This window comes from Porites lutea, chromosome 13 (genome assembly GCF_958299795.1).
Source record: "Porites lutea chromosome 13, jaPorLute2.1, whole genome shotgun sequence".
NCBI classification, from domain to species: Eukaryota; Metazoa; Cnidaria; class Anthozoa; order Scleractinia; family Poritidae; genus Porites; species Porites lutea.
The window spans coordinates 22685362-22696477 of record NC_133213.1 but is presented as its reverse complement, the minus strand read 5'-3'; positions in this window follow the sequence as shown (position 1 = coordinate 22696477).

The following is an 11116-nucleotide window of genomic DNA, read 5'->3' as shown; positions in this document are numbered from 1 at the left end:
CTATTTTCGAAAACATCGGCGCGCTTGAAATTTATACATGGTTTAAAAAAGGGCAAAAACTTAAATCAATAGGTCTTCAGTAACACGCTTTTGGTCAGTTTAATCTTGCGAAAGGTGAAACACTAATAACCATCGGAGAATTGCGTTTGGGTACTCATTGCAGTTCTTATTACTGTATATCTTTCCTCTTTTTGTGGTTACAAAACTTATGCAGCCAGAAAAAGTCAGACCTTTTCAGAGAAAATAGAACGAAACTAGTGTCCTCTCTTGGTCTCCTCCAATTTGTGTTGCTTGTGGCGAGTGAACCTAATGCGGCTACGCCCGGATGAAATTCACTTTCTGACCAAAGGCGCATTTTGATGTGTTTATTCATCGTCTGTGAAACAAAGTTTACCATCGGTGAATCACGAACAATTTTATTTCCGAGGTCGGAAATACCCCAGAATAATTTTGAACGGTTTTTTAAACCATAGTTTTGACAGGTTTTGCACATTGTTATAAATTTCTTAGGATTTTACAACACGAAATTTGGATTTTTTGTGACTTCAGTGAAGTCAGTAACTGTGTATGCTTTGAATCCACGAATATAATTATTCCTAGCGCAAAAGTTTCGTGTTTAAAATGTCATTTTAAGCCATTTAACCTTTGACTGTAATATTTTGTTCCAACACTGGACGTCAGCCTGGAAGTCGACCAAGGGCGATTGGTTAAGAGTTATTTAGGTCTTTCCAGATGATTAGTCAAGGGCTTATGACTTCCTAACCGCGGATATAGAAATTCAATTCGACAGACCAAGTAAATACTAAGATGTACACTGCCTGTGCAAAAAAAGCAAATTCTAGTGGAAAACACCACAGCAAGTACTTAACAAAATTATTTGAAAGGTAAGGCGAACTGAACAAAGTTGAGAGAAAAAGTTATATAATTATTATATATATTGTCAATATTCTTAAATACCGCTTAATTGCTTCCACTTATATATTGGGGTTTTCTAGCTCAAATTTTTGGAATGCAAAGTCCAATTAATTCTGAAAGTGGATTTCATCCGAGCGTAGCCGCATTAGGTTCCGGACCTCGGAAATAAAATTGTTCGTGATTCACCGATGGTAAACTTTGTTTCACAGACGATGAATAAACACATCAAAATGCGCCTTTGGTCATTGATGCTGAAGTCTTTGTTGCCTGGAAACGTAAAATGCTCCATGGCGTCACTGACGGATACCAAGCAGTATATTCAGAGAAAGATTTATTTATAAAGCCTCGAATTTCGCAGCTGGCTAAGACCACGCGCGGTTATAAAGTCGCTACGCTCGGAATTACATCTCATTAAAAAAACAAATTCCCAGAGTTATTGAGGTAATGGATTAAATGGCTGGCTCAATAAATCTGACCCTTTTAAAAACAGATCTATTGACCCAGCTTATATTAATCGGATAAAAATGTGATTCCTCCAGGAAACTCAAGATCTGTTTGTTTAACAAGTGGGTTAGTTTGCGTAATTTCAGTTTCTAGTCTGCGACTCTTAAGACGTATGTTTACAGCAAGCAAAATGATTTTAGGATCGGCCACATCGAAAATGGAAAGCTCAACTGTTATCCTTTACTTAATTTACTGAAAAGTGGGTGTTGGCTGGCACGTAGGACACGTGCATGCATGCTCAACTGGGTTTTGAGGCTGCATACTCTGCTTTTGAGGCTGACCACTGGTCTCCTGAATGGGGTATCCAACGTCACTGTCGGGTGGGGAAGCTTTCCTTGCGCTGGGATACCTCTCGCTTGCCCATGGTGTACTTGTGGCTGTGGTTTGATACACAGCATAAGTGCATGCCACTTGTTCATTTGGGTTGAGGAGTTGCTGGGGCTCTTCACGTGACTGGTTGGTCTCCTCATTAGGATAACCCATTTCTTGAATCGGCACAGACAGCTTAGGCCTATCAAGTGCTTCATTTAATATAGTCTCTCGTGCAGAGGACACCTGATCCCCAAATAGCAGACCTTGCAAAATGGTATCCACTGAACGATCTCTTGCAGGGATGTGACTATCTACGTCTTCAGATGGTTGACGTCCCACAGCCTGTATGGCAATAAGAATGATTAAGAATAAACTAAAGATTCTACGTGTAATTCTGAACAGCTTTAGCGAAACGAGGAGTTCGACTTCAGTTCGTTCTTATGAATTTTCTATCTCTAATTTAATGATTAATTTGGGTACTGGTCCAGGGATTCACCGTCGAATCCAGATTTTAATATTTTAATCCATTCGACATTTATATATTAAGTTTTTTAATTTAGTTCTTAGAAACTTTATACTTATTATTACAATTATGTATTCATTACCTATTCATCTTTTATTTTGCTTTTTAGGGCCTCACTGGTACTGACTGAAGGGGCGGATCCAGGATTTTTTTTTAGGGGGGGGAGGGGGTGCACTCGTCTCTTGCTCTACTTCAACACCAATAAACCACATAGTTTTTTTTTTGGCAGAATACCAGTTGTATTAGAAAACCTCACCCTCCCCCTAGATCCGCCCCTGCACTGAATATCTCCCTTTGTGAAGTGAGCTCCCTGTATAAAGATCATTGTCCTTATCCTTATCATCATCGTCACCATCATCTTTATCATTATCATTATCATTATTATTATGTCATCATTATATTTTGATCATAAAAAATAATCTTTATTGATTACTAGATAAAAAAACATACTAATGTTATGAAGTCGATAAGAGAAAAGCTATATAAAATGGAGAAAAACTAGTAAATGGAAGAGAATAAGCCAAAAAATATAATTAATGTACAAAGGGGGTTAATAAAAAAAAAACTGAGTTCTTTTACATAAATGTACTCTTGAAAAGCTCCAGTGTTCTTGGACTTATTCTAAATTAACGCAGGAGAAGAATTTACATAGGAGAAAAAATACTAGAAAAAAAATACTAATCCTAAATGTGATTGTTAATTGTTATTAGCATCTGTACCAAGGAGCAGCCTAGCGAGATCAAACCCGTGAAGCTAAATATAACTCCCAATAAGAAGCAGGAGACGGCGCCTGTCCAATCCATTTATTACATTATTAGAGCGATTTTCGTATGACCTTGAAAAATGGTTTCGGTAAGTGTTTCTTATTTGTTTCATCAGCCAATGGATGAATAGGTCAAAACATGGCCTCTTCGTTTTCCCGCCAAAGAAAACCCTAACGTGAAAAGGCATTGTTCGATTGGCCAGTCACGTCGCAGTATGACGTCAAAGCGAAGCATCGGTTGATTTCTAGAAAGTTCTGGGGCGTGAAGTTTTTTCACCCGAGCGTTCGCTCAACCAACCAAAAGCCGCGTGCGTTTGTATCCGTTCGATAAACCAATCAAATCGCTCTATTTCCGTTCGTTTGTTGTTCCTGTTTTGTTAACGCGTTTTCATTTCGAGGTCATACGAAAATCGCTCTAATAAGGTTAAGCAATTCTCGTTAAGCATGTCAAAGAGAGATTATTAGATTTCTTTTCTGTCCTTTCATAAACTCAGTGCAGCTTAAACTCGGAACCTGGCCCCAGTTGTTCAAAAGTTGGATAGCGCTATCCACCGGATAAATCACTGTCCAACGGATAAGTGTTAGGGAAACCAATTGCGCTATCCACTGGATAGTGATTCATCTGGTGGATAGCGTTATCCACCTTCTAAACAACTGGGGCCTGGAGTAAAAAGAGCGGCGCATAGTTAAAAAAGAAAAACTAAAGCTCTTCAAGGGGCTTGATGAACACTTTGTTAATCGACGAAGTATTCATTTTGACTGAACTGAAATATAAACATAATAAAATGGGACTTAAAATCTGAAGGACAGGCTAATCTTCTCCAGGCAAAACCAAGAGCCATAATGGCTCTTGGCAAAACATAATATTATATAGCTGCTTACTAAGCTTTACTAGATAAAAGCAGGCTCAAAAGACTCATTTAAACATTATTCTGAGGTGAGGATTTGAATTATTTATTATTATTATTATATATTTAGATTTTTGAAATTTTCTCCTCAGCATCTGCCTCTTTCCATATTCAGAACTAGACGAAGAAGAAGAAGAAGTAGAAGAAGTAGAAGAAGAAAAAAACGAATTACCGGTAAGCTACGGCTTTGCACGTCCAAGTCTCTATTTCCTCTGAAAACAAAGAAAAAGGTAAATTAAGGCCCATGACAACTGCCCTTGTATCACGTCTGCAAATAGTTACTCGCATGATCTACTCAACAGACATTATCGCATATTTTCTCCTAGTCGGGTCAGAGGATATAAAAAAGTTCCTGTTTTTCAGTTCAGATACTTAAACCTCCTAATTTTTTCTCACGGCTGGGACGTTGCCAACCAAAACCAAAACTCCGTGATTTTGAGTCTGTTCGCCAAACCAATCAAATTCTTACATTCGTTTCGGCAGCCGGTGACCTTATGACGAAACTTTATTATATCGTGTATCAAAACCCACCAAAGATTTTAAGCTTAAAAATTAATTCAGTGAAAGGTAAAGATCACAGCTACGTACAGTCAATCAGTACTCTCTCAAAGCGAAGTTATACATAGTGTCTCTCTTTTAAGAATTGTTGCGCAGGATTTTGTTACGCAGGTTAGTTCAGCAAAAAGGCTAACCTTTATTGAAATGAACATACGGGAATATCCTTCTGCGCTCTAAAAAAGAAACGTCTGATAGTAGGATTATGTAAATTATGTTGTTCTTATGGTATTTTAAAGCCCGGCATTATTTCCAAAGTAAAACAAAAGAAAGTTGTATAAGCAAAACAAGGTCAAAAACAAGGTAAAAAATAAGACGCGTCTTAACTAAGCCGCGTCTTTTTTTTAGACGAAATGTGCCGTTTAAACGGAAAGTTCGCGTCTTTTTTAAGACGCGTCCTATGCAAGACGCGTCTTATTTTTCCTCGTATAAATGGCCCTATTGATTCGATCGTAAAATGATTCATTGGTTGAACTACAGTCGAGCCTCTCCACAACGGCCGACTTATTGACGTGATCAAGCAAAACTAACTACGAGAGAACGGCTGGAGAACCGACAATTTGACTAACAACTGACGACTGTTTAACTGTGATAATAGATGGATCAAAACGCACCAATTACTGATTACCAGTCTTCATAGGCAATAACATCACGGCTTAACTGACAGACGACCAATAACATCGCATCGTAATTACGTGTAATTGACTAATCAGATCAATAACCAGAGTACCCCAACTGACGTTATTCAACTCACTTTGACTCTGAAGATGACTACCGCACAGGTTTGGGGATATCATTTATATGGTAATGGATTCATGATAACCGTCACGAGTATTTAGTGCAGTATGACAAAGTTGATGACTTAGTGTAGTATGATAAAGTTGATGTTTGGTGTAGTTGGTGATTTTAAAAGTATACTCGACATGAAACGACGTCTCAGGATGTGAAGAGAAAGTTCACTCAACCCTCGAAATAACAAATTTGGGAAAAGGGAAGGAATTTACAGATGGATGGTAAACCATATGCATCTCACTCACAAAAGAATCCCCACCCTACTGTCCCTAGGGGCCGAATAGCGTTTTAAGATAACTCATAGCTACAGGGGCGTAGCGTGACCATTTTGACAAGTACGTTGCCTAGTCCCTGTACGGCGTTTTCCCAGTCCCTCTTGGTCAATTCGTTTCGGTGACGTATTCGAGGCGAACGGGCGGGAAACGGCCTCACATTTTCGCATGGACCACGTGACCCGAAACGCTTTGGCCGCGAGGAAAAATGAGGCCTGGGGACTAGACAAACAAGAAAGCACACGAGTCCATATGGTTTGAAAATCTTCACACAAAATGTCGTTTTTGCTTTCCTTTAAGAAATGAGAATTTGAATTTTGATGTTAGGGTTTAAAGGGTTAAGCCGTTGATCAGACAGACAAAGCTGCAATCTAGAGCAGGACACACATTGTAACACCAAATGCCCTTTGAGGCCTCTTGAAAGCCGCTTGGGTGACTACCGCAAGTATAATATCAAAGCAGTCTGGGGGAATAAACAGAAAGAAATAAAAGGAAAAGAAAAAGATCAAGTAACGAGTCTGGCCCCAGAAAAATACAGAGTTAATCGTTGATTTCTCAACGACGATCCTTGTCTCTTTTACTAGATGCCTGTCATGGCGCTCACCAGTAACTCGAACTCATGCAGTAGAATTTTACACAGACTATTTACATACCTGATCAATCTTATCGTGCAGAAAGGGCAAACCATTAGATATCGATCTGTTTGAAGAATTCTGAGCGAAGGACTGAAATATTCCATTTTTCTCCGCCTCAAGAAAATATTAAAAAATTAAATCAGGAGCTTCTTGTTCTCTCGTGTGGGGGTAATTTACTTTTTCACCCGAATCGAACGACGTCCTATAAATACTACTGGCTGCATATTTGGATGAAGTTTTGAAATTTGTAACAACCAGCACGTGCTTTGGGGCTGGCGATACATTGCTGCTTTGACGTATCATGACGTATCAACAAACATAGTCTCGATACATCTACTATCATGGCACTACAGTATGCACGTGCGTACCGGGAAAAACATGTCCAAGGTATTAAGAGGGAAAAAAATAAACAGAAGGGAAAATCCTCTCTTAACCTCCCCGGGGAACTGCCTTATTTAATTTAGCAAAGACGGTGGTATCAGTTCTCCCGAAAGAACTAAAATACAAAGTGGAAAAGCTCAAGTACAAAAAGTTCAGCTAAATTTTGCTACCCTATACTAGAGTAAACTCCCAAAATCCTGTTATCCTAGAGTAACTGTTTCCCCAGTCTAGATAAAATCTTCAACCAACTGATCAGTTTCGTGAAAAATGATACCCTATTCTAGACCCAAACGCTCTGATTTATATACCCTATCCTAGAGTAAACTGCTAGAAAACCATACCCTTCACAGCGGCACATACCTATATAGCCCATATATGGTAGTACCCCCCCCCCCCCGGGATCATTAACAAATCGGAACATGACGGTTGGTGAATAAACCATCCCTGATCAGTCCACATGAAGTTTTACAGTCGTGATTGATTAAGTACGGTGAAGTGAAGAAAAATAAGGAGAGAGAAGGTGAGTTAATAGAGGATTTACGGTAAGCCGATAGCCGAGGAGTGTTTTCCCCGATTTTATTACGTTTGCCTCGGAACACAGTCATACCAAGGTAGGAATATGTTTACCCGCCTGTTCTTACCACAATGGCAGAAATTAGAAATTTTTACAAGTTTACCTCCGGAAATTGATCAGAACACGGAGTCAGATTTGGAAAACTGCCCGTAATTCTGGAAATTTCTTAAAAATAAGAACAGGAACAGTAAGTCCAGTCTTTGATTGACAAGCAGGAACTTTTTGATTTACTTGACTGATTACTCTAGAAGTATCAGCTTGGCTACCAATATTTTTTCTTTAGAATAATTATAGTATACATTCATATCATTTTGTTATTAAAAAGCGTCATTCGTACACTTCTAGTCTGTTGAACACATTTTTAGATAACATTTCGTTCTTAAGCACGACGCGATAAAAGACATAAAACGTTGACTAAACGCCAACTACGCTGACCACTGGGAAGTTACCATTACCTAATCATGAAATTTGTAAACAGTTTAGATACGCGCCAAAAATCTGCTGTTGCTGGCCCTTCTAATAATGCATTATTGGCACAGTTGAGTATATTATATATTCCGGACTATAACGCCTGGGACGCGTGACTAAATGCTCAGAACGTCTTCCTGCAGTGAATTGGATATATGTCGTATCCACTTAGAAGAGTATCAAGAACTAGTTGTTTGCACTTTCAACAGGTTTATTCGGTATACTGTAACCTTCTCTGTACACATGCACTTGAAACAGTGAAGACTCCGAGGGAGAGAGTCAAAAAATCCTGGTTACATTTTCTGCTCTATCTTGATAGTGTCCTCGTCTAATACTGCGTTGCCGCTTATAGACCTAAAAATGTCCTCGTGGGAGTTAACTAACACTATGTAATAACCGCTATTTTAACACGTCCACGCAGTAACGCTCTAGCTTTGGGCGGAATGCAAAACATGCAGTATGGAAGGTCCAACAATATTGCAACGCTGTGTCGCGCTAAAAATAGTAGTTGCCAAACGTCTCGTGTAACATCACTTTTCGTATGCGTAATGGGTTGTTATGACGATAAAGTCATTATCCAAATCTAACCAAAAATAAGATGTAACAAGAATCGCCGAAAGGCGATTTTTAACTGGGCTGCCAAGGGGCTATTTTTTCTGAGGGGAAGGGGCGGCTATACACTAAAACCTATAAAACCTTGTCGCCGACCATTGCGTGAGACAGAATCTCATGTGAGACTGAAACATAAACTCATTCAGAGCATTGTACCCTTTTGAAAGACTTTCATAACAAAAAAAATGAGTACCATTTTTAAGTGGCGGCTGTATAATAACTTTTAAATTTCACCATTATGAATAAAAATAAACAAGTTAGTCATTAATTCTAAACAGGAAACAATTTGCATTATTTCCACGCACCCCTCCCGCAATCCCTCTGTCTCCCAAAATATAGCGTGATAGTATAACGTGACTAATTTGACGTAACCGGAAATTCAAAAATAATTGTCGTTCTACGAGTATAAAATGCGACAGGGTCAGCTACTCGCCACTGGGGTAATTTACACTAGACAGAAATATATTGTATTGGATGAAACCCAGAAGTTTACTAAAACTAGAAGCTTTGAACTTGTGTGCGAAATTCTCAGAGTTCCTATTTTTGTCCGTGTCTTCTTTATCCTCAGTATCCAAAATTTAGACCTCCAAAGTGGTGTGGGTTGCTTTAAATGGAAGGAAATATTTAAAGGAAAAGCCAGTCTTCTAACATGGCAAAGTTGTCACGTCCCTCGATCATGGACGTGCGTAACATCAGGATTAATCTGACATTCATCGGCAACTGAGTTGTTCGCTTCACTGAGTATGACAGCTTACAATCAAGTCTTCAGCCATAGTGTCGTCAACTGGTGAAATACTTTGCTCATAAATTGTGCTTATTAATTGCTCATGTACTACATCAATCGATAATTCTCTCTTTGAGTTCACGAAGCGGCCCCGGCGTTCCAAACCTAATGCTCACAGTCATCTTTTAGTGTGAACCTACCGTTAACGGCGTGTTGGTTTATATGCAACGTGAGCATTTCTCTGAGATTCCCAGCGCCAACATCATCAACTGATGACTTAAACTTGAACAATAAAAAAATTATAGAGTAACTCTTATGATCGAATCGCTTCGAACAACGCAAATAGCCTTTTTCAGGTTCGCAACGCCCTCTGGGTTTCCGGGGGGGCGGAGACGGGTACAAAAAGCATCGTGCAAGGGTCAGTGGAAGGGAAAATCCTATGAACCCATTTTTGAGAACATTGTTTCTCGGTACCAGACCCTCGTGTCTTCCCTCCCCCGGGAGGCCGTTTTTCTACACAGACGACCGAAAACCGAATTTATAACTAGGCCGCACAGGCAGCCCAGTAATTACATTCGGCGGAACAAAACGTAGTGATCGTGACAAATAATAGGGACCTTTAACCCTTTAAGCCCCAATATCCACATACAAATTCTCCAAACTGACCTCCATACATTACTTTAAAGAATGTGTTGAGAGAATTTTATAAAAGATCAAAGCAATTTCACTTTGGTGATTATTTTATCAATTCTCATAACCACATCTCTTGAAAGTGTATGGATATCGTTAGGAGAAAATTGATGTTGGTCACCATTGGGACTTTTAAAAGGGGTTAAACGTGTTTTTGAGCGACGCACTCCATCCGGAAGTGAAGCTTTTTCAGTATTATTATGTCTCGACGATACCAAATTTGGATTGTTAAGTGCCTTTACTCTTTTAGAGATGATTTGCCTGAACGTTTGGGCAAAACCATAGCGAAAGAACGCAACTAAGACCACTTACGGTTGACGTGCGTCGCTAAACGTCTTTGCTTCATATATTGCTTGGTTTTTTTTTTTGTTTGTGTGTTTGTTTTGTTTTACAGAAAGCCGTTTTACGGAAATTATTCGACATTATTATATAGATACTGATGAAATACCAGGATTTTTCCTTTTACTAAAAAATCATATCTTCGTCGCGCGCAATGAGATACCTTCAGCACTCGAAGATAAAATTCCTATCCCCTCGCGGCCATGTAATATCCTCTATTTACTCATACAAAATACTGCAAATTCTCACGCGTTTGCCTACCCGCCAAGAAGGCTTCCAAAGCCGTGATAAGGTCTTTTAAACTTTGCATGATACTAGGCGGAGGACAATAAACACTGATGCTCACAGTTCGAGTTGCGCAGTTCTTAGTGTCATGTTTGTTACAGGGGGACAATTCCCGACAACAATTTTTACGTTGTAATGTTAAAACAGTGTTGCAATTATTCGAAACAATGTCACAACAATATTGCAACGCTGTGCCAGTGTTGCTCAAACAATGGTCGTTACGAATCGTCTCGCGTAATATTAACTGCCCTTTGCTGTAAACAGCTTGTGCAAAAGAGTTGAACTAGAACCCGGGGGGGCACTTTAGGAATTTCTGGGTGGGGATGTGCCGCTGGGAGCCTGGAACCCTTAACCTTTACCAGAGCTAGTTCAGCTGAATTTTGCTACCCTATACTAGAGTAAACTCCCCAAATCCCCCTATCCTAGAGTAGCTGTGTACCTAGTCTAGATAAAATCTTCAACCAACTGATCAGTTTCCTGAAAAATGATACCCTATACTAGAGTAAACTCCCCAAATCCCCCTATCCTAGAGTAGCTGAGTACCTAGTCTAGATAAAATCTTCAACCAACTGATCAGTTTCCAGAAAAATGATACCCTATTCTAGAGCCAAACGCTCTGATTTATATACCCTATCCTAGAGTAAACTGCTTGAAAACCATACCCTTCACAGCGGCACATACCTATATAGCCCATATATGGCAGTACCCCCCCCCCCCCGGGAACTAGAACCATCCGCCATCTTGAATGTGCTTTTGCTGCACACAAATAGATGGCTTTGTATTGGACAAGTTAAAAATAGCCAATCTAATAGAATCCCGCGCTTATTGTTAAACGTCACTGACGTGATCAGGCATCGCACTCAG